Source organism: Corapipo altera, unplaced genomic scaffold (genome assembly GCF_003945725.1).
Source record: "Corapipo altera isolate COAL_440 unplaced genomic scaffold, ASM394572v1 44, whole genome shotgun sequence".
Taxonomy (NCBI): domain Eukaryota; kingdom Metazoa; phylum Chordata; class Aves; order Passeriformes; family Pipridae; genus Corapipo; species Corapipo altera.
In genome coordinates this window covers 7,381,371-7,409,214 of record NW_020884880.1, presented here as the reverse complement: position 1 = coordinate 7,409,214, position 27,844 = coordinate 7,381,371, and the positions used below count along the sequence as shown (strand labels likewise).

Here is a 27,844-nt window from a genome sequence, read left to right as displayed (position 1 = left end):
TTCATGTTGGGCTTGTACAGCAATATGTTCAGACATCTGCACAGGCAAATGCTTCATAAACTCTAAAGTACTAAAAAAATATACATTACCATGACTCACACTTAGTCAGATAAATAAGAAGCTGATAATGAAAACATAAGGAAAACAAGACGTATACAGAAATAAAATTTCAGGGTGAAAGTTACAGTATGCACTTGAATCCCTTATATGGCAAATTTAATGGGATTAAAGTTTAACCCATATTCTTCTTAGAAGTGTAACACATTGATATACACAATGTCAAAGTCAGTTAAAAAAAAATGTTTTCAATAGAGCACCAAACAGAAATTGGTATTGAAGGATTAGGAAGGATTAGGAATTAGCCTAAATGAAATAACACTGAGGTATTTTCTAGTCCACTTTTAAATTCCTTTTGAAACAACACTTTTGAGAGTTTAGAATCCAACCAAACTGTAGTAAAGGTTTATTGAAAGTGTTGGAATGCATTAGGCAGGGTCAACATTTTGTTTACACGTCCAGACACATTTTTTGGACTATAAAAGTCATTGGAAGGAAGCGCAAATCTTCAAGTGAAAACTGTTAAAAAAGTAGAATGTTACTTTATTATTAAATCCCGTGACTTAACTGAATGTCTGGACTTCCTGGGAGATCATTTATTTTATGTATTTTTGATTAGACTATAAGGCCAGATCCAATAAGTATGCAAGAAAATAGAGTATCTCAGCAAGAAATAGTAACATTGAGGTTTTTGTGACTAAATTAGTAAAACAAAAAAGGTTTGCTTAATTATATTCTTTTTAATAGCCTCAAAAGTGTATCAAACATTTTTCTTCACATTAAGTTTTCTAAAGTGAAGAAAATTATAGTTCTGAATTGCAATTTATTGCCTCTTGTTTTCTTTACTTAACTCTTCTTTTCATCATCCTATTTCCATTCACCAGAGTTCTTGCATTCAGCTTTCTCTCCCCTCTGGAGTGATTCTTTCTCTGAAATTTCAAAGAGCTGAATAAGAAAGGGTGAAGTGTCTGTATTGTGAGAACAATATTTGTCAGAAAGCCTGAGACACGCTAAAGAGCCCTTACTGTGACAGAAGCATTTTTCAGTGCTGGGTGACACAGTACAGAGACATCAACAGGAGTTCTGTTGGCAGCAAAATGAATTAAGCATGGTTCCCTAAAAAACCTGTCTCTTAGTTGAATTCTCTCACACTTAATATTGAAAACTGGCATTATAGGGTGTCTGTCTCTCTTCCTGCTCCTGCCCCATAGAGTTTTCATATTCTATCTTTCTGTTTTCCAATGAGAATTAAGGTCAGTGGGAGGCATTAGTGAGTTTTTCCTCTAACCAACCATGAATTTTGCAAATCTTTTACAGATACAATGCTGTTAGGGTTTGCAATTCTCTGGAAAATTGATGGAAATCAAACCATATACTCAGCTGGGAGTAAAAGAAAAACCTATAATATATTTATGCTTTACTATACAAACCTCACTTTCTTAGGAAACTGGGCTAAATGTGTTTCTGTTTGCATATTTTATGCTAAAATTCATGTGTTATAGAGGTCAGGCAACAGTATGCTGCTAACAGCAACCTGTGGACTGAGCTGTAGACAAAATGAATGAGTCGAATAGGGGCCACAGTTTTAATAAAAGTTTCTCAGCTACATTTTTCTGCCTGCAGGCAGCTATAGACATTCTTCCCCTGTTGACAAATTGTCTGACACTTTTCAGATATAAAATGATTCTGCTTTGAGGTTAGTGTCATACTCCTCAGGCCAGCTGCGGAGTCCAGCTGAGGGTTTTTTCCAGCTCTGTAATACTCTTTTATTTTATCAGTGCTTTTTTGGAATTAACCTTCTGAAAGTAAAGATATTTCACTGCTATTGATAGCATTGTGGGGGGCGAGGAGGGAAAGTAAAGCATTCAGCTGAAGACAAGGTTCCACCAATGGAGCACAAAGGAAGGCTTCAGTTCCCCCAGCTCTGTCCCTGTAGCTGCTCACAAGCTTTTAACACTTCAACCAGATTAACAATGTGCAGCCTTGCTGAGTGTATACACAGAAGCAGCTCCTTGACTAAGCTTATTGAAGGCAGAAAGATGGCAGCAACTCTACCCGAACTTCTCTTAAAGCTTTGGAGTCTGAGGAAGTGCAGTTAAGGAATGCCTTCACATCCTTTTCAAATAAAACAGGATTCACATTCCACTTTTTATGGCAAGAAACAGGGGATCGATGATTTTAGCTAGGAAGCTGAGAAAGTGTCTGGAAAATCTTCAGTGGGTGATCTGGGTGTCAAACCAGTACACTGTCAGTGCTTCAGGAGTTCAGACAAAAAAACATCATAAGTATTTTGGACACGTCATTAATAGGATGTTGGAGCTGGAGAAATCTAGTTACTACCGTCAGAGAAGGACAGAGAGACTGATGAAAACAAAGTGCATAGTGGTGGTGGAGAACAGGCATGAAGGGAAAAAGCTGACAGAAAACATTTGTGAGTTGTGCTGACATGGAGGAAAAGAGGATGGAAAGGGAGCCTGCTTTTTTTTTTTCCTGTGTCATTTTAACAGGCTCCCAGATCCTAGATTTTGTGAATAAAAGGGCTGAAAATGAGGTTTGCTATATGATAGTTTTCAGAATTGCTATAATTGGCTTGAATTATGCAGTTACCTCTTTTTATCTGTGTAGATTATAAATATATTTTGATGTGAAAGCAATTATTTCCATAGTCTGAGTTTTAATACCTCCGTGCTTTACTTGTTGATGAAAAAACAGGGAGATGGAGTGGTAGGACCCAGTCTGGTCTGTGAGAAGCAAAGATTTGTGTTTTATTCTCTGTGGAACTGTGGGCAGGTCATTAACAAGTCCACAAAGCAACCCAGGGGTTTAGAGCCTACAGGTATAAAAACTAATTTGACTCCAAGGGTCTTTATCTAGACTGAGATACCACGGAATTGATTGTTTCAATTATAATTTCTAACACACACGCATATCTATATATACATCACAAATAAAGCAAACAAAATCACTAGTTATTAACAGCTGCAGATATTTCTGTTCTCATGACAGAAGCCATTTAAGTTCATACTCTCTGAATTTAAAGCCTTTTTCATGTAGGTAATTTTATTGTCTTCACATGAATTTCTTTGAGGGTGTTCATATTCTGCAAAATAGGTTTTTAGCTATTTGGGTATACAACTAGACCCTAGTATTTCAATTCTTAGCTGAGAAAAACTTCAGTATGTCTAGGTTTTGTACATGGTTTCTTGCTGTGACTTTTGAGTGATGTATAAAATATTATGACTTACATCAAGTCTTCTGAGCCTTTGTTTTCCATTCATCTGCTCTATGTTTCAGCTTTCTACAGTTCTAAGAGATGTCTTTTATTGTTAAGGCAATTACAGTGCTTTGAATGGAATATTTGTTCAACAGAACATACAGAAGGTATTGTTTTTGAAAAAAAATCTAGTGTATGTTTTTGAAGAATGTCAGAATCGTGCTAATTTCTGTTAACTTCATCTTTATATTCCAGTATACCACCAAAAATAACCAACTCATACCTGTTTTCAGCCTCTAGGTGATTCAGTTCTCATAATGTAAAGATTCATCTGGCATTGCTAATTTATTTTCTTACCTGGAAATTCCAGCATAAGGAAACTTAGTAAGAATTTAGCTGGATTAAGTGCCTCATTTCATTAGCACGTCTGGGCTAAGAGTACAGTTACTAAAACTGGTTACCTAAAATGATGATTTTTAAAATAAACAAATTTGAAAACCTCACCCCATGCTTACAACCTAGGAAAGAATAAAAAAAAGGTAGCAATGTATTGTAGTGGTCTTAAGGCAGTAAAACCCTAATTATGTTAGCCAGACTAGCTAGCAGCTGTTTCTTTTTTTTCATGCTAGTATGCTAAGCATACTAATTCATTAGTTCAGAATACCCCTAAGATGTGGATATTGTGGAACAAGCCTGTAGGCTGCAAGGGGAAGGCAGGGGCAAGTACTTTCTTTTGGGAGTTCACTAGTCCACATATATTTCTTTTTCTTTTTTCAAAACAACGGGTTTTGATAATTGTAATTAATATATTAGTAAGTTAGAACAAATTCTTTTTTTTTCAGTTCAGTTTCTTTCAAAGGCTGCAACAGACCACAGCTATTACTAAAACTCCAAAAGTGCTTTCTACTTTTATTTTTAAGAAGTCCTCTAATATTAATAGATTTGTGGTTTATTACTGTAACTTAAGCTTGTAAGAAGTGGAATCCTTTTTTAATGACTGTGGTAGCATTTATAATTCCCACAGGGAAGATGGGTGTGCTTCAAGGTTTTTATCAGGAGGTAGGGAAAAAAACCAACAGGAGCTACACAAGCATGGAAAGAGTTTCTGGAAGAGAAAACTAATAGGATTTAGTGTGTGCTGGACATGCTGTAGAGACTCATGACAGATAGAAAGAAAGAGACATTATCAAAAGAGTATATAATATATTTCTAGGAAATATTATATAAACTTCTGTTAAATTAGAAATGAAAAATGTCGCAACACCTTTTTCTAGTTGGTCTTGAGACTAAAGATTTTTATATTTCCAGTTCCACTAACTGTGCATTCCTAAGTAATTCTACATAACTGCAATATCATGGTGTAAGAGTGACACACCCATAGATACATCATTTGGGCTTTAAATAAGTCAGCAGGGGTCTTAGGTTGTAGGGATTGTATTTTACATATTTCCTGTGTAGCTTCAAGATTAAACTTAAGAGATCTGCATGAGTAAATAAGCCAGAAATCCTGCAAGAAAGTAGAAAATTATGTTCATGCAATACTAATGTCTCTCAGCTCTGCCATATATGAATTTGCCAGGCTAAACTTGCTTACTCTATGAAATTTGATAAGACTGCAGCCTACTGTGGTTTGGTTACAGGCTGAGACTTTGCATCAGGAGACACACAAAGAAGTGTGATAAGTAGCAATAAATTCAAGTAGCACTGGCATATTACCGCTCCTTCAGCAGGCAAGAAATAGCATAAATGTAATATTTCTAACTACATGTATGTTCTTTATTATGTAAAGAACATACAGTCAGAGCAACTTCTGTGGGATATAATTTAGGAAAGCCTCAGGGAAGAAAAAATTCCTTCACAATATCTAAGGGAATTGATATTCTGTAGCAGACCAGAAAAATAGTAGTCATATAAGCTACTTAATTAGAAAGAGTTTTGGTTTAACTGCTCTCTCGTTTACAATTAGATGTGTTAATTCAATGGCTAAAGGTCAGGAATTACTCACTGTGTCCCAGAAGCCTATCCAGGAAATGGTCATCAGCTCGAATCAGAGATGTTAATATGCAATTAAAGGTCACAATAGCTTTTGCTGAATGAAATTAGCTGTTCCCTAGATTAACTTTTTCTGAAGGGATGGCTGCTTAGTTGAGGTGAATATGCCTTCACAGGAACATTCTAGTTAAGTATCTGCTTTTCAGAGGAGCCAAAGGCTGTCGTGAGACAGTTTTTGTACCTACTTGAGATATTTTAAAGCGTTTTTCGTGTTGCCTGGATAGAGATGAATCTAAAAAAGAAAAAAAAAGTGAGTAAATTTACTATTGTGGTCCACGATGCTGAGCAGCTGAAAGAAGGTAAACTTTATATAAATCAAAATTAAATGTAAACAAACGTAAGCATGCTTACCCTAAGCTGTAGCTTGTAGGTCTGTTTCCAGAGTATTTCACACTGATGTTCTGCAAATTACTTTCCTGTTATTTCAGTTTCCTGTTTTACCTAGTCGATACCACAGCTGTTGAAAATACGCAGAATTACCTTATAACTTGATTCTGCCTGGGCAGAAATATATGCATGTGAAGTCTCAAGCTGATTATGTTCTTTTAGGCAACTTGTTCAAATTTTTTGTGACTCTTTTTCTGAAGTCTTAAAATCATTCTACAGCAAGTCTTAAGCCTTTCCTAGCATGGTGTTGACTGCAAAGAGAAGGGACTTTTCTATTCTATTAACCAAAACATTGAGTGATGATGAAATTTTTGTCACTATTGAATATTACCTGTAAAAATATTGAGCAGAATGAAACTCAGGACATATCTGTAAGAAATTTGATTCAACAAAGCTTTTCATCTTAAAAATGAATGTGATAACTACCAAGATTAGTTACTCAACCAGTTATCATCAATTAAATTCATCTAGACTAGGCTGCCTGTTCCTAAATACATAGATACATCTTCAAAACAGAGATTACAATCAATTCAAATACAGCCATGGGGAGGAGAGTTCTCCAGAATCTCAATGATTAAGCATAGTTTAGTAAATAGACCACTAATTGAGCTGTAGTAATTTTTTATGTGTATGAGCCTGTCATCTTCTTCTGTAAATGAGTCATTTTACTTTCAGCTTGGTGAAGGCAAGGTAGCACACATAAGCAGTCAGAAATGGTGTTTCTGAACCTTCAGTTCTGCTATGAATTTTTTTTTTTTTAATACTGTTCTGTTCAGCCCTATTTAACTTTGTCTTTATCTTCTAGTTAACAAGCATGGTTGAAAATCATTTGGAAGTTCACTCACTTTAAAGGACACCTGTATGACCAAAATGTTTGTGTTGCTGTTGCAGCTTATCACAAACCATGTGTCTGACTTACATTCATACAGTGAAAACTCTAGTTTTATACTTCAGATGTGCTAGTGTCACAATCTCTGCATGAAAATGCATACTGTCATCAGAAATGTTACTTTGATATCAAGAACAGTCTTCAGGGCAGAACTTAATTACATTATTCCTTTTCAAAAGACTTGTCCTTCCATATTGTAGTTCTGCATCTAAAAATGTCATAAATTATCATGTTGTTCCATACATCGCAAAGCACACAAAGATGTTAAGTTACTGACTTTTGTTATATTTTCCAGGATCTAAAGGTAGTTCCCTCCAGTAGATTAGACTTGGACTGTTCTGGCCATCTGTTCCATTCCACCAGCATCCTTCAGCACTCACTAGATGGCTGTGTATACTTATGTATGCTTCCTTGTAAAGTTTAGGAGTATGGTAGTAATCCACTCATTATCAGAGGTGGTTTAGGAGTAGTGTGCATTCCCGTATATGGTTTGTTTACTTCCTCATCTGGGTCATCTTGCTTTAAGTTTGGCTAAAGTGAGCCTTGAGTTAATCTAGCTAGATTAATTTGCTATAAAAACATGTCTATCTCTCTGCACTGAGATTTGCAATGTTTCCTCAACCAACCTCGAATATCCTCTATCAAACACAATTGAATATGCTGGCTTCTCGGCAGGAGTATCCTCTTTGCATATTCATTGTTTGACAGAGAAAAATAGCTAATTATAGCTTATTGCTTTCCAGTATATCTACTGTGACAGTTTTATCAGCACAGTCATGAGGAGGAACACAAAATGAGGCAGTCTTCAAACAAACACATAACCTCTCAAAACCAAATCCATGAGTTTCTAAACTGCATTCTGAGAGAGTCCTTAGTTAATGCATATGTCTGGATTGTGCTCTCATTGAGTTAGTTAGTGCAACTCAACGCTGGTTGGAACCTTGCTTGTTAACCCAGCAGCTATAGTAGCTGAAGCCTTGTCATACTCAAGAAGCCCAAAAGACAAATGCATTTCATTATTTACAGTACTGGCTACTTAAAAAGAAACCACCAGATACTCCAAAATAGGAAATTGCTTCAAGTAACTAACAGTTAAAACATGACATTTCAGTTCCCTTCTGAATTTTTATTTTAGCCAGGGAAATATGCTTTTTCTTATTGTATATATATGAACCTTTTTTTCTTTTTTTCTTTCATAAGTTTTTATATGAAGTCATATATTGCAGCAATGTATTCCACTTACAAATGTAGGTGAGGGGGAATGAGTATTTCTCCTTTTTGTTTCTTTTAAGCACCCATTCCTGTTTTATACAACAGTAAAAGACAACTTTCAGTCTTTGTACAATTTTATCTATCTTCTGTTATGCATCATCTTTCTACAATAAACAGTCCAACTATATGTAATACTCTCTTCATGCGAAAGGATTTTTTTTTTACTTTTATTAAATAATTGTAGTCTAGGTGGAATATTTTTTAGGATATTTGCTGAAAGTTAAGCCATACGAACATGCTATGCAGGTGGACTCAATATTATACCATTGACTAAAACACCATATTAACCTCTGCTTTATTTCCTACTCCTCATCATGCTTCTTAATATCTATCTTGTCTTCATGTTCAAGTTGGATTTGGGGTCTAAATATCTCCATCACTCACAATGGAGTAGTTGTTTTTAAGATATTTAGCTCTGGTCCTGCATGCTTGACTTTGAATATCCTGCCCCAAAAACTACTTGCCATCATTCTGCCCAATTGCCTAGTCAGGCTCAGGCCCTCTATAGATTCTTGATTTTATTTGATTTTTAACTGGCTCTTTGATTTTCTGTTGGCTTGACTAAGTAATTGTATAGTCATTAGATGAATTTCCTGACGTTCATATTTTTCTTCATTCTGAAAATGCTGCATAATTAGAAGGGCACAAAAATTCTTGAGAAAAATAGGACAACTTAGCTCTTTTAACTATATTAATTCATGATGACTCACTGTTATTTTATACAGCCCAGACTTCTGTTTCTGATTGCAGCAGTGAGTAGGATTGCTTATGCACTGGTTCCCAATATGAGACACTTTCACCAGTTCATTCATATTCTACTTCCTCAACTTCCATATTGTCAGAAATACTGTTTTTGTCCTGGACACTAGTAGGCTAAGAGAGGACAAAGGCTAACTATCTTCTGAAATACATGGGGAGGAAGAGCGAAAACTTAACCTAAATTTCTATTCATATGAACGTGAACAAAACATTGAAGCCTTAAAATAATAAAAACAATTTAAATCCAAATGCTAGGTTTGAGTTTAATAAAATAAATAAATAATTTTCTACATATATAGCAAAGAAAACACACTCTGAGATAGCTGAAGCCATAGAAAGTCATTAGAAAATAAAAAGGGATAAACTTTAATTTAGTTCCACTTGTGTTTACGCGTGCATCACAATGAGCATGATTAAGGCTGGAGTTGGAGGTGAAGCTCTAGTGTGTGATGCGCTAGAGTATAATTGAAAGGATTGAGTGACGGGTTAGAATCATTGCTTGCAGCAGGAAAAGCAGTGTGATTTGCATGTGTGTTCATACTTCAAGCTTTAATAAAACAGTAGGGAAAGACCGTAGATGTTCTTGAGTACGCTGCATACAAATTTTCAGTAGGAAATATATGCTTGACTGTCATTCTGAATACTGACAGATTAGACTGAACAAAAGGATCTGGCTCTGTGTAGAAGATGATTCTTCAGGTTTCTATTTTGTCATATGCTGCTTGTCAGTCCTGTCTCTAGTTTCTCAAGCTTCCCCAACACAGTGTGTTTTGTCAGCATGAGCTCTTGTTAGGATGATCTTTACAGTCTGAGATACCTGTTCTGAACTCTCATGTTGTTTGTATGAGTTCTTGGCAGTGTATCCATTGATTTATAGGGAAAGAGCCATCATCACAGTTAAAGAACTGGTGCTGGACTCTGAAGCAGTCTGTCTTCATGTACTTGAGTATTACTTACTCAGATCTTTCATTTGGTCTAGAAACAGTAAAGATAGTGAGCACTAAAGGCAGTATAGCACAAATAAAACTAATCCAAAAGTACTAGGGCTGCAAGGAACCGGTGTTTGTCAATATTATTTTATTGCATCCCAGCAGCAAAAAGCTTAGTCGTGTTATGTCCAAATTATCATTTAAATTGAATCATAACTAAAAAAATGTTAGTTTAGAATAAATTCCTCACTTCAGATATGGGTACTAAATTAAACATAAGCTGTGGGAAAACTCTAGTAATTCTGTTACTAAGCAGCAATATCAGTAATGAAAATACTTTAGTGGATACCTAAGAGCAATTAGTCACTTTAAGAGACCTGGAACATTCTGCTTTTAACCTACAGTTAGCAGAAGCAGCTGGATATATTTAGTGTAAGATTCCCATAGACTCATCTTTTTCCCTACAAGTTTTTCTATCTACTTTCTCTGTAGTTATCTCTAGTTCAACATCCAACTAGAGAATTTCCTCTTATTATGTACATAACTAAATGTAAAGAAGAGATGTTGAATTCAAGTACAAGCTAGCTGATTGGTGTCAGAGACCTCTGGAAGGTAACACAGGGATTTGAAGACACCTGTGTATCTTCACTGAGCTTCAGGAAGAGATAATGTGTTTTGAAAACTACATGTAAGTCAGTCACATTTATCATGCAATGTTGTGGACAGAAATTCACTACAAGGAACAATCTAAATCAGGTTATATAAGTAACATATAAAAGTAGTAGCGCATTAGCTGTGAATTTTAAAGCAGCTATATTGATCTTGTAAATATTGTTTCTTATAGTGTGATATTTGGGAAACTGCTGAGAGACGCTGATCTGCTCCCTTATCAACAACAGTTGTGCAGACTATCGTATGTGAACTATTTTGCCATGGGTTAGTAAGGAGTTTCTCTAAAATAAATTAATTCTAGTTGTTCTATATATACCCTCACTGTTGAAATAAACCATGGTGCAGTAAGCATTTTATTTTTTATTCAAGTGTTTTGAAGCGAGCAAGAAGACAAGAGTAATATCAACTTTTAAAAATAAAAAAAAAACCAACCCCTGATGGCTATCATAAACCCCTGGCAGACAGCTTCTCTTCTACAGTATGCTACCCTCAGTGTAGCACAGTGGATTTATAACTACACTGTAAAATTATAATAATAAAATTATCAATTTCCAGTATTAGATGACTGTAAATTCACATTCTTAGGGATCAATGATGTGCAATGATATCAGATCGATAGGGAAATTTCAATGAAATAGAACTTCTACTGTGATTTCTTCATTTGTTTTCCTATGCTATTTCTTTCTGCCCGCTGAGATTTCTTAGCTGGACCTGTTTTGATCAATTTATTTCAGAGCTAATGTTTGCAATAATAGCAGCTTTTTTTGTAAGTGATTTTTATATGATGTTTTATTATTAATATTTCATAAAAATTACAGGGTCATGAAGTAAAGGAATTTTCACTCAATAAAAGGCCATGAAGAAAACATTTCATGTTCTGTCAGTTCTTTAATTATAGAGATTGTGAGTATCCAGGAAAGCAGGGACATCCTGTGCCATGATTCATCATTCCATATTACAAAATCTATTATTTAGGTTCATTATATATATCACATAAGAAATGTTCTAACTTTATTATTTGCAAATACAGTCACTTGATACAAGTAAAATGTATACCTATTCACAAATGTCAGCTTGCAAAATCATTAAACTGAAGTTGATTTAATAACACAAAAGAAGCCTGAATGCACTGTTTAATGTGAAGATTTATTTTCTTTTTTCTTTTTTAACTCAAGTAATCTAAAATTACATATATTATCATTACACCTTAATTTATCGCAAAACTACATCATGTTAGTGATCTTCAAGGGGATTTTTTTTCCAGATATTTACATTTTAGTGGTTTATAATTAGAGGTCATACACCTGGGATAAGTATCTTTTTCTTTATCCCAAAAGATAATTAAGAGTATTCCAAAACAGGACTAGTAGGAGGACTGCTCTATGATTAAGTTGAGAATCGAAGGTCTGTTCCATCACACTTGTTGTTGGATTAAAACTTCACCATGATCTTCATTTAAAATAGTGATACCCAAACTAACCATATGGAAAGAAAGAGCTGAAACATACTCTGTGATGAAGTGTTAGGCACTTGCTGTTTTAATGTAATGAAAGGTGCCAGATGTATTTCTGAGCTGCTGGATTTTTTTGCTTTACTACCTCGCTTAACTAACCTGAATGCTAGGCTAAGTTGTGACTTTGCTTTATAAAGTGTTGGGTTTTTTCCCTGCATTGGTCAGTCAGCTAGAAGGCTTGCTGTCTGCTATTTCTATGTACTCTTGAAATAAAATTTTCTCGTGTTTTCACTAATATGATTCATTCCGAACAAAATCCATCTAGATGTGCTTGTTATGTATAAAGTAAGTGGTTTCAGTGAGGAAGACAAGCTAAAGGTTTAAATATTAAGGTATCAGTGAAAACTCAGGGAACTTCTGGCTTTAGTTTTCTTGTATTTTTAAAGTTCCTTTTATTTTCGCAGTTGTTCTTATTACTTTGAAGAAAAATGGTTTCAAATATCACCATGGTGTTTAAATAAGATCATTTAACTTTAAAGCAGTCAATCAAGGAATTATTTTGGGTCAGTACTGAGCCTCTACCTTGTACTATTCTATAAAGGTATAACATGTTATATAGTGCTAACAATGAAGAATTCATTGTCAGATGATTAAGAGAAGTAGGTGGTAGATGCTGTATCTCCGTTGGCCTTTTGGATGAGTAATCCACTAATAAAGGTATCAGTTATGAAAAACAACTTTAAAAACAACTACAAAAATATTCCAATATTTGTAATACTAATAATCAATGATATTTTGTGATTTAGTAGTTTTAAAACTGTTAAATAATGTTTTTTCTCCCTTAGGTTTACTTTATAAGGAACTAAAACATGCTTTTTTTGTTTTGAGTTGTACACTGTAGACTAGAGTGCTTATTCCCCGTTTGTGTGGTTAAATCAGTGAGGCTGTTTTTCTACTTAAATATATGCGTACTATGATATAAATATACCTGACTTCGTGCCAAGTACCAAGCACAGGACAAAAGACTCTCTCATCTATTGCTCATCTTTTATAATACAGTTCTGGTCAAACTTTTCAAAGCCTATAATATAATCATTCAGGGATAGTCATAAAATGCCTGAGGGAGTCAGGCCTCCCATTAACTGCTGCTGATAGCAAAGAGCCTAAATCTTGTTTATCAAGTACTGCAGTAATTGTATTTCAAAACAAAAGATAGCCTTTCTGCTGAGTATAATCTTAAAATAAAATGTGGCAATCTAAGCACTGCAAGTCAAAGTGTTCAATGTATATTTATTTAGGGACATTCTGAGAAAAAGTCTGTGGTTTGACCATTTGGGAATAGCTATTGATGAACCTTGTTCCTTTGTGAGCTGGCTTGTATTCTGAGTTTCACAAGTTTTTTTGATTATGAAGTCTTTGATTATAGATATTTGGCTAATATAGATAGTAGCAACTTTTTTCCCCTAAATCTACTACCTGATTAGATATAGCATATATGAATTCATATTTATGTATAACAGGATGAGCCTTTTAGGAGACCCAGGCTAAGCAATGTGTTTAGTTTGAAATAACTGTAGATTATGGTAGACATCAGTAACATAGATGGTAGTTAATAGGTGGGAGAGTGAGGCACCTGTGGAGGATGAGTGATCTCAGTTAGCAAAGATGTTCATACAGCAGAGTGAATTGCATTGGCAGGTTGTGTGAAGTATAGACTACTAACCCAAGCTGCCGACCTAATGTGGCTAATATTAAGGGGCTGGAAATTGTTTATAAAAGTCATCCCACTTCTCTGTATTTCTCTTTATTCTACTGTGCCTGTTATTTCAGATACTTACAATTACAAACACATCAGATGTTCAAGATATGGGAATATATTAGGAATTGTGTATTGGTACAATGATATTTCCTTTTTGTTTATAAACTGGAGAGGTGCATTGGGTTAATTTCCATTTAATGTGTTGAATAAACAGGAAAAAACAGGTGATCTGGTTCAAGATTCAAGCTATTGCTAGTTGTTTGTGAGTATTAACATCAGAAAACATTTTTTAAAAGTAATTCATTTTTTTGTTTTAACAAGGCTACTTACAACCAAAAGAATTAGTGCAGTCACATTTGAATTAAAGAATAATGCAAAAAAAAAATAATCTAATGACATTGGAAAAGAAAATCAATAAAAAATACACTCAGAAATCAAGGCTGATGGTTTTTCCAGAAAAATTGCTGTACTGATTGTCATGAAGTATGTTGATGTCATTGTCACTATGACAACATTGTGACAAGAGCTAGACACTCCAGGCTACCTTGTAAAAAGATCTTTCATCTATTTTTTTTTATAAACAGTAATTGAAACGAGAACCTCTCCCCTAGCACAGGGTTTCATTTAGGGTGAGACGATTTGTTATAGACATCGAATGAAATTTCTTGAACAAGTGACAAGATAGCTTTTCAAGACAGGTAAGAGCAACGCATTCAAGTACAATATGCTTTTACTTTTCATCTAGTAAAAACAAGGAGAAAAAAAATTGCATTATCTGAAACATAAACATTTGTATGTGGAAAACTAATGTTTTGACATATTTCTCAAAAGTATTGCAGGACTTTATGTCTGAGGATGTAAGAAACATTTGGAAGTACAGTGTGTATGATGTAACTTTTAAGAGGATGGGGCTTTTTTCCATATATGATTCTTTCTGTCCTTTTAATTAAAACAATCTCTCCATCTTTATCTATTTTTGGTTCTGTATTATTTTGATTAAGCCACAGAATCCATGATGTACTACACTTCTTTCTTTTTTTTTTTAACCATGTTTTACTATCCATAGATCTAGTTTATTTTCTCCTGATCTCTACTGTCTCATAGATTTAAATGTTTGTGTCTCCCCACCCACATAAGAGGTACTGTACTGGTGTCAACTGACGTCTCATAACTTCAGAAAATTGCAGTCTCTAGAAATACCACAATATTAACAATATTTTCTGTGTTTGGTAATCTACATGTTACTTTTTGTTGAAAACCTCTTCATTAAAAATAGTACTTTTTTTTCTTTTTTTTTTTTTTTAATATATTAGCTGTTTAGAAACAGAGTACCAACACGATATCAGCACAGAAATACACCTAGATAAATTTTTCCCAGAGGTATTTGAATTCCTAGTAAATCCTAAGTGAACCAAAAACTCGTCTGAGGAATCCTTTGCATATTTGCTTGCTGTCTTTTAACTGTGCAAGCCTAAGCGAGCAGATTTATTAAGCTCTGGCTCTTTTACTCTTGATTTTAGTTAAAAAAACTTTCTGTTGTTGATTTCTAAACACATCCAAATATAGTTATGTTAAAATGATCATTATTTCAAAAGAGAATTTTAGTCATTTATCAAATACAGCATTCAAACATTAATGAAAACTATGACTTTATAAGTTTCCTTTTTACATTAATATGTTGTTCTGTTCTTTAATTATTCACCAAGTAAGACTAATTTAATTGAAATACTGGATAAACCAAAAGGCTATTATTTAGCGAATATATTTTGCTGAGACATAATTAAAAAAATACAATGTTGAGGCAAGATTTGTGCATGTAGAGTTTGAGGACAGGCGTAAGTATTCAGGAGTTTAAAAGCAATCCCATCTGAGGGAAAAAACTATTAAAGCAGTAGTCATTGCGCCATCAGTGCTTAATATACTGAGATCAAAGAATCAGAGCAAGTTCTATCTCCTCTAAATATAGGCTTGAAAAATTCCTGTTATGTTGTGGAGCCCAATGCACATTATGTTAAAAACCAAACAAAACCAACCAATCTAACAAAAATTTCCCTCCTGTATACCCATCAAAAAGGATGAGGTCCTGAGTGGGTTAGCTGCCTTCTTCCCAGTAATTTAAGAGCATTTAAGTTTTCTCCATCATAACATGTTAGATTACTTACTTTAAAAGCATTCCAAGCTTGAATGAAAGTTCTCTTGTACATGCAGGTTGAAGAAATGTAAATTTTCACACCACAATTTCAATTAGTTAAATGGAGTCATACGAACATACAACCTTTGTATAAAGGGAAAAAGTAGCAACAACTAAGGTATATGTTGTGGTCCATTGGCTCTCTTTCACTCTGTACAATGTCAGATCACTCTAAAGATGTCTATCTAGAAGTGAGTTACAATAAAACTCTTCCTCTTCCCAAATGCACTCAATGCTCACCTTTAGCTGAAAGATCTTACCCTTAAGAGCAGAAGGTGAGTAGTTGCTCTGTGGATGAATCCTAGGCACAGATGAGATAGGAAGACACCGGGGTATTAGACTGAAAGAGATGGCTTTTTCCATAGAGGAACCTGGATTAAAAACTGGCTGGATGGCAGGGGTCAGAGAGTGGTGGTGAATTGTGCCACATCCAGTTGGCAGATGGTCACTAGTGGGATTCCCCAGGGCTCAGTATTGGGCCCAGTTCTGTTCAATATCTCTATTGATGACCTGGACGAGTAAGTTTGGAAATGATACCAAGTTGGGTGGGAGTATTGATCTGCTGGAGGGCAGCAAGGCTCTGCAGAGGTACCTGGACAGGCTGGATCAATGGGCTGAGGCCAATTGCATGAGGTTCAACAAGGCCAAATGTTGGATCCTGCACCTGGATCATGACAACCTCATGCAGAACTACAGGACTGGGGAAGAGTGTCTGGAAAGTGGCCCAGTGGAAGAAGACCTGGGGATGCTAGTCAACAGCTGACTGAACATGAACCAACTGTGTACTCAGATGGCCAAGAAGACCAATGGTATCCAGGCTATCCAAAAATAGTGTGGGGCCAGTGGGACCAGAGAAGTGATTGGCCCTCTGTCCTCAGCACTGATGAGGCCACACCTCTAGTACTGTGTCCAGTTCTTGACCCTTCACTTCAAGAAAGATATTGAGGTGCTGGTGTGAGTCCAGAGAAGGGTAATGAAGTTGGTGAAGGGTCTAGAGAGGTGGTGAAGTCACCATCCCTGGAAGTGTAAAAGAAATGACTGGACTTGCCACTTAGTGCCACATAGGTCTACCTGACACAAGGCAGTGATCAGTCAAAGGTTGGACTCAATCTTAGAGGTCTTTTCCAACCTAAATGATTCTATGGTTCTGTGAAAAACCTTCTGCAGCCAGCAGAGGCTGGGGGGTACATTGGCAAGGGCAGAGAGACTGCTGCTCCATCTGATGGCACAAGTTGCCACCTTCTCTGTGCTTCCTTGCTGGCTTCAGAAAGGTACAAGTCCAATTTCCATGGGCTCCATCCTAGCTACAGCCTGTTTCTTTTCAACCCTGTTCAACTCTCAACCTTGTGTCCTTTGCACAAGAAAATTTAGTTTTAACCATATTGTTGAGAAATCCAGAGCTGATACTATTACTCCATGATTTTACTTCTGATGGAGGTTAGTTTAACTCTGATGTTGCTTTATGATGTAAAGTTTGACAAATCACATCTAGTTTCTACAGCCAGGCAGTGGGATTGAGACCTTATTATTAAAATTTAAATGCTTTTTTAAACTTGCTTAATTATCTGACCACTAGAAAGATAATTTATTAGTTTTGTCATGATCAATAAAATTAAGAAAATAATGTATTTCATGTGAAAGTATAAATTCTGATTTTTGAAATATTTAGATAATTAATTACCTTAGTGAAATGACTGTGTTATATGCATCTCAGATTCTGTGCCTGTTTTAAATGCTATTAGTGCTTATAATATTTTTATGGTTTTGATACTGGAATGTTCAGTACTTTAGAAAAGAATAAATATTTGCAAAAAAAAATTATATGAAAAGTAGAAACCCCTAGCATTTTCAGACCCAGGTTTAACCAATTGAACCTATCAATTTATAGTAGCATAAGCAGTAACCTGTTTTGGAAAATCTAAAACCAAGTTGTAGTCAGTATTCACTCTGATGTACTTTATGGCTGCATATTATATTATCCTAATGAAAAATATTCCATAAACAAAGCAGAAAGGATTAATAATCAGACTAATTAATATCAGCTATTATTAGCTTTTAGAATATAAGACAGATGTGAAGCTAATTCCTTCATTAGTGTTTCAATTTCAGATGATTTTGCGTTGTTTAGAATAAAATTATTCTCCATTTCCTCAGTTCTTCCAGGGATGTCATTCTGTAGAGTTCTTAATAAATAAAACCACAATTATTGAGGTTTTTTTAACTTTAAGCTATAAACTGAGAGCTTAAGGGGTTTTGGTTTTGGTGCTGGTTTTTTGTTGTTGTTGTTCTACAGGGAATACTAGAAATCTTTTTAAATGCTGCCATCTTAATTTCAGTAAACTTTTTTGAAATTTTTCAAGTTTTTAAAATATATTATTACTCTTACATGAGAATACCTACTGTATGACCACCACATTTTTTTTAAAAAGACAAACTGGAGTACCCAGCAGAGCAAGAAGAATGATAGATTTGAAAAATTTGACTGATCATGAAAATTTGAAGAAAGTATTTAACACTCTTCCATAAAATAAAGGTTATTATTTAAATATCATGGTGATCAAATGCTTCTTTCATTATGAGACAAAATAGTCTATTTTGCAATAAAGAAAGGTATTGCAAAAATTTATTATGTCTTAGGACAAAAAACCTGGAAATGTAGAATCTCTCATTGGGAATTTTGCTAGACCACTAACTGTTATGGGAGCCAGAGTTTGTAAAAGATTTAGAACAAGCATAGGTTTAGATTGCATATTTCAAAATCATATTAAGAGGTATAAATCTGGAAAACAGCATAATTCTGAACAGCGCCACTCTAAAAGTAAGCATTTTTACCTGCTGAGTATATTCTGAACGGTAGTTTGTGTTCCACTCAGAACAGACGATTTACTGCTTTTAATCATGAATGATTAATGAACACACATGAGGGAATGACACCAATTCCATTATTTCTTTAACTCTTCAGTGGAATCAGTGAATCCCTGAATATATGCAAAGCCAGTAAATACCAAGTTTTAAGCAAAGACATCATACAGATCCTGTAGGTACTCTTGCAAGCAGTGATATGCATGTTATGAAGAAGTCAGTCTGAGCATCAGGTTATAGTAAGTGGGGGTTTTCTTTTGGTCTTTTGGGGTGTTGGTTGGGTTTTTTGTTTGTTTCTTTTGTGGGTTTGAATTTTTTTGTTGGGGAGCTTGGAATATTTAAACTTTCGTATCATATGTATCTTGCTGACTGTGAATTACTTATATATGTATTTTTCCTTACTTGGCTATTTTTATACTTATTGATGCTGAGGGATTATTTAGAATAACAGTTTTACTTTATAAAGAGTTTATTTGTTTACAGTAGCAACTTCAACTTTAAATTAATCGCATTTTGGCATTACCTCAGATCAATCCTCACATAACCATCATCCACAAAGGGACAATTGCAAGTTCCTTTCAGATTGCTTTTAATACCCTTCCATGCTTGCCTCTTCAAAAATAAACAGGAAGATGATCCTCTATTTCAATTTCCCACTCAACTCTGGAGTAGATTCTTTTAACATGTTGGATTCTTCATACAAATCTGCACCTTTTTAGAGAAGTAGTTGAGAAAGGAATGTGACCATGTTTCTTTTACGGATGGCAGATTGCTTCCAGTGTCCTAGTCTTCTGAAATAGCTGAGTGGCTAAAACGGAGAGTATTTTTTCCTTGTTTTAGTATATTCTTTTTTGATCTGATGTCTCCTCTGTGATGAGATGGAGGCAAGTAAAACTGAGCATTTTTATTATGAATACTGTGTTTCAATGAAACCTGTGCTATGTGTAATAGGAAATCTGAAAAATCAGAAATAATGGATACATTTTCTGTTGTTCTGGTTACCAACAAAGGCCTTGGTGACGCAAATGTTGTGTGCTTTGTGTGTTGCAGGAATACTGAGGCTGTTGCTGCATTCTGGGCAGTACATACAGATGGGATCAAGAAAAGGATCCCAGTGAACTTTGCACTTATCAGAATGCGGATACATATTATTGTTAAACACTTTTTCTTTGTAAGGGAAGAATTATTATTCCAGATATTGATGCATTAATAATTACTGGAAAGTCTGAAAACAAATGGGCAATAGTTATATTAGTGATCTGCTTCTTCTCTGCTTTTTACAGTTCATTTATTTCTTTTGACTCAAAGCCTGTAAAGTATTGTCATTGCAAGGATCAGTTCAGGTTTGGGATAATGTTTGACACTTTCACTGTGTATCTGTTCCTCAGCCCTTTGGTGTGGTAGCATTTGCTTGTGTACAACCTCATCCAGAATATAGGTACCTTAATGCTTTGTCTTGCCAGTGGTGTTTGTGAAGGGTGTGAAAAAGTTTCTCAGTCAGATTTGAATAATTATTTCTGTAGCACAGTATTTTTTGTATATAAATCACATCACCCAATCTCCTTTCTTCAGAGAAAAAATACGGGTAACATCAGTAAAACTGACAATAGATATAAAGGCATTAATAAGTAAAACAAAGAAAACAAATAATCCCTTTTATTGTTTGAATAATCTTCTTGTTCCTCTCATCTCACTGCATATAGGCAGCAGCTTTTCCCAAATATTTGTGTCCCCTCCGAATCTAAAAAATAATGATTGATGTATGCTATATTGCTACTGATGAATCAGTGCAAAATGTGGCACATATAGTCAGACATGACATGGGTCAGAATCTGATAGAGAGCCTTTCCACAACTCAGTCCTGCCAACACTGGTTTCTTGATACTGTTGTCTTATTAGAGATGTGTACTTATCAAAGGTACTTTAACCCAGTATATATCCCACTTTAAAGAAAGCTGCGAGACCAATATAATTTTTAAATAATAGTGATGAAAAACGTATTTTGAAGTTCTCTGAGAACTTAAAATTTACGTGGTGCTTTGCATGTTTAAAGCTCTGTGTAAGCTCAATTAGTTTTTCACCTCTAGTTTGTAGCTAAACATTATATCAATTTTATGACCTGGAAAACTGGGAGAGCAAAAATTAACAATGGAGTGAAAGACCCAAAGCAGATGTGAAACATTCCAGATAAGATTTTAGGAAATTTACATCCAAAGCTATCACCAGCCATATGGGGTGAGCTGATTCTTAGATTAAAACTTTGACTATAGTCTTGCTATAAAGGAAGTAAAGTAGGAATAGGTATAAAATATTAAGAATTTATGCTAGAAAATATTATTTTAAAGGGAACATTTATAATGTTTTCTATGTTGTCAGCAATGTGTTGGGTTTTTTTTTTTGGGTCATTTGGATGGGTTTTTTTCTGTTTATTGAAATACTATAATTTCACCAGTTTCATCAATGACTTGTTTTGATTACAAATAAATAATGGTAGACTATGTTTGCTGTACTATCTCTCAGTTTTCTTCTCAAGTAGATACAAAGGCCTTTGGATACCCTAATTGCTGTAAATGTGAATTAAATTTTTAATTAATTTTATGAATCAACTTTGAGAGATTTTTGCTTAAAAATGAGATTGCTAGCCAGGTAGGCTACTAGAATTTCTCCCATGTTCTGTCCTCTTTATCAATTTCTGTGAATTGCTAAGGAGAATTTTTTAAAACAGAAGTTTTAAAAATATATGTAATTTTTTTTATTTTCTTATCTGTGAAAATATTCTCAAAGAGTTGTTGCATAAAAAAACCATAATTTAACTGACTTTTTTTTTAATTAATAGAAAGCCTCTTTCAGCTTGAATTTTAGTGGAGTTTTTGTTGTTTTTCTTTCTGAAGTTTTGTTACATAGAATACATTTCTACTGTGATACATTTCAGTTTAGTTATCTGAAAACAAGAGTCTGGGAATTACTGAACAGTGCACAAGTACATTATTAAATTAACTCATTGCTAATAGCAGACTCATTACGAGCACATTTTATTTGTTTTCCATATTAAACATACTATATAAGGAACTAAGGGCATCCACACTGTGGTCAGTAATGGATGACTCAATTTATGATCCATCAGGTTGCAACATACCCTGCCCATGGTCAATTCTTTCCCTCTCACAGGAGCACATTGTTAGTCTTTCCGACCCTGTATTACAGCTACATGGTGGGAGCTGTTGTCAGTCTCTTAACTATCTAAGTAGATACATATTTTCTATAATTTATGCTATTTATATGTACATGTGAAAATCATGTTGTAGTACATTCAATTATCTTACATATTTAAATGCATTTATTTAATACTAACATATTTTAAATGTCATGCTAAATAAACACCTGGATTCTTAATGCAGGTGTCTAGGAATTACGTGCCAAATATTTCCATTTTTTCCTATGTTTAATTACAGTTGATGTATGAAATTACTGAGAAGAGTTAATCTTTGCCATTTTCCCATAAGACTTGCATTTTGTTGTAGTCCTGACTCTGTTTATCGTAACAAAGTAGTTCATCACAACAACTCCTATGGAAAAATGGTTAATTTTTTTCCTGCATGTAATTTGTGGGCAAAGAAGTTTTAAGGTATAGTGAAATACATTAAAGTCTTTATTTGGAACCTGTAAATACTGGTGACTTCTGATCTGGTTCTGCATCTCTCCTGCTTGCTGTGGGGATTACTGCTGGAAGGTTTCCTGACCTTTTAGGCTGGTACCACATAAAGTCTTCTTGGAGAACTGTACTGTGTTAAGGAAGTATCCAGTCACTTCGAGTATTGGCTGTGTTTTCCTGCCTGGCTGGAAAAAGGGCTGTAGCAGCTCCAGCGACATGCTGCATTAATGGGTGCACAGACAGAGCTTGTTTCAAGCAGATCTCTGCAAAAGTAAGGATCTAGGAAACATTATGGGATTACAATGCTCTCTGCATCTTGCTGTCTTTTGAAAATGTTATTTAGTGAAATTTCAGAGAAATCAAAAAATAAATCTGAAGGAAAACCTGTTTTGAGATGGGAGTTTTGACTGGAGTATGACTTCTCTGAACTGACACCTTTCAAAAGGTTCTGAGCTTCCCTCTTCTGCTAGAAAAGCGGAGAGAATATTAGTGGGTTGAATGTATATTAATGTGGCATGTAATACATTCTTAGTGACAAAAGAATGTAGATGTTTAGAGATTAAAATAAAATATCAAAAACTGGGTGAAGGTATGCAACTGGGTTAAGTAAGATGATCAGGAAAAACCTCTGTTAGGAAAATAAAGTATTTTTTCACCTCTGAAAAAGAAAAATGCACTGCTAAAGCACTGAATAAATAATCTTGACTTCAAGGTGAAAGGTTTTAAAGTATCTCAAAAATATGAAGTAGTCAATAAAAACTTGAAGGGGGTTTTAAAGTAGAAATTATTCATGTATATGCATGAGTAAATATCCATTCAGTTAGAAAAGGGAAAAGTAAACTTCATAAAGATTTGGGCTACCCCTGACATGGTCAATATATCTTCTCTAAAACTGTTATGAGAACTCTGCGCTGTTAGACAAAAATCCCAGCAACAAAGTGAAAATAGAAGTGGAGGATTTGAACCACAGTTTGCATGGAAAGAAAACCAAGTTTGTCATTGCAGATTATAAGAACCCACAAAGATAAGGTATAAAATAAAATGTGGCACATATGATGACTTTCATGTCCCTTTCATTTTTTTCTTCATAAAAGGAAGTCTTAAGACTTGCCTGATGCTCTGAGACACAGAGAAAAAAAGGAGGCTCCGATATTAAACAAATGCTTGATGGCATTTTGGTTTGAAGGCTCAAAAATCAAGGTTAAAGGAAATTGAGATGTTAATTTGTGCAAAATAGTGTACAATTTTTTTGTGCAGTTTGTTTTTGTAATTTCTTGTGCACAAAAAAATAAAAGGGTGAAAGTAGTATCAGATGGAAGAACATAAAAAAAAAATAATCCACATATTTGAGAATGAGGCTGATGAGGTTGCATTAACCCTGATATAAGAAAAAAAATTTTGAATGGCTGATACTCAAATGGCACAACTTTTAAATACCAGTATAACAGTGGAAATTTTTACTAGATAATTTTTACTAGATAATACCTGCTGTATTTGGTTTCCATGGCCAGGTTTTGGTAGCTGGGGGCTACACAGGTGGCCTCTGTGAGAAAGCTGCCCTAGGTATTACTGTATATTTTTATTTCTACCTTTGCCCTAACAATTGTTAAAATCTTAGGAATATGAATATAAAATTTATATATATACATTAAATTGCTTGAGGATACTGACCACTGAAGGATATTCCAGTTATGTGTTAATTTTTAGAAGTAATAAATAGTTCAATCATTTTAGAGGCCTGTTGTTTTTTATTAGACTTATAGAAATCTTCATTTTTCTGTAGGAATGATGGTGGTGAAAGAATGGAGATTCCTACACCACCATCATTCTGTAGGAATGATGGTGGTGTAGGAATCTCTGGAACTTGAGTAGATATAAATATACAATTTAGTTATGGACTTTAAAGTTCATGAAAATATAAATCCTTCCATTTGATGAATTCTGATTGTATTGTAATTGTGTACAAATATTAAAATATCTTCACATAATATATGGGCTCTTCAATAAACATAGGATCTTAAAGGTGATGATAAAATCAGAACATTGACAAAATGTCAACCATCTACAAGGAAAAGTAAAATAAATCTGATTGACTTCCATAAGATTATATTTTAGTGATGGCTAAAGTTTTGAGGGGTTTTTGTTTCATAAAATCAATAAAAGGAAGAGCACGCTTGCTTTATTTTATTTTTACTTAAGAACTTATGTTGATCAAATAGTCATTGAGGTAAAATAGTAAAAATAAACCTCAAAAAAAACCCTTTAATTCACAGAGAAAGAAAAACATGCAACATCCTCCTTCACAGTCGGGTTTTGAAATATCTTCAGGTGTTGCTGTCTGCCAACATGAACAGTTAACATCTTGACAGCTAAAATCATGAAGCATGGAAAAATTAAAGTAAGCAAAACTTGAGTGAACTTCAAAAAACAGTGTTTACCATAGGCGCTGCTGTCAGATCCTGTCAGTTGTTTTCCCTCATATGTTTTGAATTGATATTAATTTCATTATGACAGAATATGTGGATTGATGAAACAGCCTGGATTCTGCACAGTGTTCAGTTTGTAAACCTTGCTGATGTTCTAGGCCTGCTACCTAGAATTTTAACCACTATGCACCATAGATATAACATTAAATGTCCAGCAGTACAAAAGAGAAAAAAAAAGGAAACAAACCCCCCAGATTTTAAGCAAGGGTATGGTGATGCTCAGTGAATTGCTGTCTTGGAAAAAAATTGAAAATGCTTACCTATTTTTGTGGCACTGTGATTCAGCTCCAAGCAAGGTAAAAAATGGACTTTCACACAGAATCAGCTGGTGGTGGCACAGTGGGTGGTCTGCCTTAAACCAAGGTGGTTTTTATTTTCTTCTCTTTCTTAGGAAAGTTAGTTCTCTTAATGGTAAGCTGCTGTGAAAGACTGAGGAGTTAAACCCTCCTTATGTATTTTCTTATCTGAGTGTTGTAAAGTAACTTCATCAAGGCCAGAGCATGCTCAGTACATCTCTAAGGGGCTTAACTGCATAGTGTTTAGATCCTAAACAGCCGTAGGTTGATGCCAATGGATATAATAAGCTCCAAAAAGGCAGTAAGACGACTTGAAGTGCTTAAGGAATTAACCCTCCTACCTTTCTCTACGTGAAGGCGCGATGGACACAAGTACAATTTCAGAAATTCTGTTTAAGGCACTTTTTTCCTGCAGGGGTAAATCAAACATGATACGGTTTGACCAGAGAGTCTGGGGAGTCTCCATCCTTGCAGATAGCCAAAACCCCACTGCTCACAGCCTTGAGCAATCTGTTGTAGCTTACTGAGATTTGAGCAGGATGTTGAGCTAGATGATCTCCAGAGGTGCAGAGGTGCCTCCCTGTCTCAACCACTCTGTGATTCTGGTTTTTTGGCTCGCCTTATGCTCCTGGAGTACACAGAATTGCAAATTTAATCATATATAAAGAGTAAGAAACACTTTCTAACAGGAATTTCAGATCTGCCACAGTGGTATTTTAGGTGGTATTTTAGGTTAATCAATCACATACTTGATAAAATTTAATCAAATTCTTTATTCAAAGGGAAATTCTGTAAATTAGAAAAGAGAAAACATAAGGGTACAGGAAGAAAGATTGCAGAATCTTAGTCATATTTAGAGTTGGCTTTAAATGTTTTATTCTTCTTCACGGCATAGTTGTAATGGTAGCTTATAACAGGTAATCCAAAACATTATCTACAAAATTTTCTTACAGTATTTCAGTTTAAAAAAACCTCTAGAAATATACTGAAAATTTATCTTCAAAAACTCTAGGATACAATAGCATTATATTAGAAGAGTGTTGATTTCCGGAAAGGATATTGTTGAAGTGTTGAAACAAGTTCAATATTTATATAGAATGTTCATATCTAAACTGGATAAATTAGACAAGATTCATCAATATTCCCTTAGGTTTTAAAGGATTTTCACAAACAGAGCAAACATAACAGATAGATTTGCAATAGTGTTGGTGCATCAGTAGCTTTAACAAGTGAACTATTTCATTAAACACAAAGAGCTATGAAAGATCAACTGAAATTAGATTCACTATTCATCCTTGCATAGCACTGCATTCCACTTTTCTCCAAATATTGATGAGAGAAAATTAAAGGGCTCTAAATCTAAATAGTGTGTTAGCCGCAGTAATATGCAGCTCTCTGGACATGCACTCCATCTGCAGCTGAGGGATAAAAGGATATAATAAATAAACAGGCTTTTTTTCCCCTCTGGAAATATGTTTTTAAGTTATTGCCAGTCAGCAAACAATAGTTTGCTTTGAATGTACCTGGCATTTTTTAAACTTATACATTTATGTGTATGTATGTATACTCCAAATAAACAAATATGACATCACCGTTTCTGGCATACAGAGGAACCTGGATGTACTCAACACTAAACAGAAAAGTAAAATAAAAAAAGTAAAGTAAAAAATGTTGTTCTTTTTGATTTAAATATGCTATTGAACAAGAAAAATGAAGATGTGAGTCTTCATTTGAGTTCTTTAAGTGTGTAGAATTTAAGAAGTCTGTTGCTGAATTCAGTGTGGTAAAACCAGTTGTTTTTCTAGTTGTGAATTCTCTGAAACAAATTAAGTAATCCCTGGAAAAAAATGTGAAACATTCCAAATACATATCCCTTAGAAGCAGGGGAAAAGAATCTAAATAAATCTTGCAATAGAAAAAAATCATTACATTATTTTTTTTCCTAGAAATTAAGCTGGTACTCAAAATAACTTAGCTGTTTATAAGAGCTACATGTCCTTGTAAGTATAAGCAGAGTTAAACAAAGGGATTTCCTCAACATTTTTGTGTCAAAAAATTAAAAATGAAGATGTACTATTTGGCCCACTTTTTGTGCTACACTAATGTTTCAGATGCGGTGTAGAGAGTTGCCATTCCCCAAATAGGGCTGCTTTTCAAATAAGTTCATTGTGTGTCCCCACAAAAGGTGACCTCTGCATATTGGGGGTCATTTCAGAAGGAGGACTTATATCAGCCACCACCTGGTACTTGAGACAGTAGGCAGGAGGATCTGTCTCTTTACAGATCTTGGCAGCAAGCAGAGAGAGATACAGTGAGCACAGGCTGTTTAGTTGCACTTTGCAGTGTTAATGCTGCTGGCCCTGGAGAACTAGGTTCCTGAACACCTATTGCAAGGAGGAACAGAGGGATAAAGGTTGGGAAAAGTTGTAACTTTTATTGGTTTTGTGAAGGGGAAGAAATGTTCAAAACAAGTGTGACATCATATTTCCTTCAATCTACCTATTTTCTTCAGCGGGCTCTTGCCTCTGGATCTCAGAATAGAGAAACAGTAGCTCTGTAACATCTCACTTTATGCTTTAAGAGCTTCAATCTTACTACTGGTACTTAATATTTTATGCTCGATGCTAACTTCAGTTTGAGAAATACTAAAGGTTAAAATGTGTAAGGCAAAAGAGGTTAGAAAGCTGAAGAGACAACAAAAAGAGGAGCAAAGCACTGGAGAACAGCTCAAAGGCCACAAAGAGAGCATCACAGCACCTTGATTTTAATGTTGGCAGGCACTCTGTCTTAGGCTGTGTCCTCCCAACAAGAAATGTATATTGTTATTCAGGACGTACACCTTGTAAAAGAGAAAGCTGAATCCTATGTTCTAAATAGCACAAAAAGCGTGTTATACAGTGAATTCTGTTTAAAA

The 27,844-nt window shown here is 34.7% G+C and overlaps 1 protein-coding gene across 1 annotated transcript in view; it reads left to right on the top strand.

Moving 5' to 3' along the window:
* Window positions 1-14,077: 14,077 nt before the first annotated feature.
* DGKB (diacylglycerol kinase beta) overlaps window positions 14,078-27,844 on the top strand; it is a 387,634-nt gene continuing 373,867 nt past the window's right edge. Inside the window, exon 1 of the mRNA XM_027639264.1 lies at window positions 14,078-14,141. The gene's annotated coding sequence lies outside the window, so the exon portion shown is untranslated. The remainder of the gene's footprint in view (window positions 14,142-27,844) is intronic.